This window comes from Capsicum annuum, chromosome 3 (assembly GCF_002878395.1).
Source record: "Capsicum annuum cultivar UCD-10X-F1 chromosome 3, UCD10Xv1.1, whole genome shotgun sequence".
Classification (NCBI taxonomy): Eukaryota; Viridiplantae; Streptophyta; class Magnoliopsida; order Solanales; family Solanaceae; genus Capsicum; species Capsicum annuum.
Window position 1 is genome coordinate 182,244,085 of NC_061113.1, and position 1,859 is coordinate 182,245,943.

General features: G+C 33.5%; 1 non-coding gene across 1 annotated transcript; it reads right to left on the reverse strand.

The window, feature by feature from the left end:
• Positions 1–1,497: 1,497 nt before the first annotated feature.
• Positions 1,498–1,604, reverse strand: LOC124897377. Its single transcript, XR_007054099.1, has one exon. It is a non-coding gene; the product is annotated as a small nucleolar RNA R71 (small nucleolar RNA).
• Between the last annotated feature and the right edge of the window lie 255 nt (positions 1,605–1,859).

Genomic DNA, 1,859 nt, shown 5'->3' on the forward strand with positions numbered 1-1,859 from the left:
TTTAAAGGATATTAGAGAGGCTAAGGATTTTCATTAGGGTTTATCTTCCATAAACTATACTACTTACCTTTAGTATGAATAACTTTATCATTGTAAGGTTATTTCCAGCTATGAGTGGCTAAAAACTCTTGTTCTGGGGTTGAGGTCGAATGCATGCTTGTATGTTATACTTTTGAATTGGTTTAACATTGAATTTATTAAAATGGTTGTTCTTACACTTTTGATTTTACTATTTTAATACTTGTACATCATTAAGATACATCTATAATCCTTGTGTGAACCTGAAAGGAAAATCATTAGGATAGAACGTAGAGTTTAAGGGATGAGTTCTCATCTTTATTAAAAGTAAAGATTTGATTCGCGTCTAGGATAGGAATATACTTAGAATTTATTGTTTGGTTCAAATATAGGATGATAACTTAATGCATATAAATTAGAGTATTGCATCTCCACTCAACGATGTAGTTGCAATATCCTTTTAGATAGACGATTAGAGGCTCAGAAGACCATAATCATACTGTTAACCCTATGAATCGACAACCGAATAAACTATATAACCAAATAAAGAGTAAAGGCATATATGACTACAACAAGCGCCTTGGCGCTGGAATTCTCCCTCTATATTATTTAGAATCTTTCTCAAATTGTGATTGTCATATTTCATCATTTTTGCATACTATTGGTTTGTTAGAATTTCACAAATTATCTTGGTATATAGAAAAACCTGTCTAAAATATTATTAGAGATTTAGTTAAGTGAATTGATAATCTTATATTCCCAGTGGGTTTGATTTTCGGCTCTCAAAGAGTCACTATATTACTTGTTAGACCACGTACACTTGCGTGTGCAGTAGAATGCAATAAGTTTTTGGTGTCGTTGCCGGATACTTAAGTAATTAGTAATTTATTGGGTTTTATGTTCATTAATAATATTATATAATTGTTGACAACTTGATCTTAGCAATTGATTCTGCAGGTTTTAATTATTCCTCAAGCTAGAAAGAGAATTAGTTGAACGATATCTGGAGCCTGAACAAGCATTCCATCAGCTGCAAAGAGTAGCAACCCTTCAATATCCAATTCAACAATTTTAGCTGGCTGATCTGGTAGTAATTATTCCTATAATGGAAGTAACTAGGCCAGTTCAAGAGGTGGAAATCCCACTCGCTAATAATTTCACCTCTAGTATTCTCAAATTGGATATAGGAGGTCGATTTAAGCTCAAGCAAAATTTGGTGCAGCTATTGCACACTAGCGGACAATTTATAGGCCTATCTCATGAGGATCCACAGCAGCACTTGTAGAATTTTCTTGAGATTAGTGACACATACATTCCCATAGGAGTCTCATATAACTACGTGAGCCTCATCCTTTTCTTTTTTATCTGTTAGAAAAAGCAAAGAGGTGGTTGAAGGTTGAACCACCTAATTCAATCACTACCAGGGATGATCTAAAAAGAAAGTTTTTAATTTATTTATTTTCATTTAGAAAGACTGTGCAATTAAAGAGTGAGATCTTTACCTTTAAACAGAAGGATAGTGAAAATCTATATCAAGCCTGGGATAGGTTCAAGTCCATGCTTTGCGATTTCCAACACCACCATTAGACTAATGATGTTCTGGTGCATACTTTTATAGAGGCACTTGATCCTAACACAAAGATTCTTAAGGACTCAGTAGCTTGTGGACAAGCCTTAGAAAAGACATATGATGAGTTGTACATACTTTTGAATCATATCACACAGGGAAATCCAAAATGGAATATAGATGTTTTGAGAAACACCATAAAGAAGACTTATGATTGATAGAGGTGGATCAATTGAAAGCCATTAAAACACATATTGCCTCATTTCATAATCAA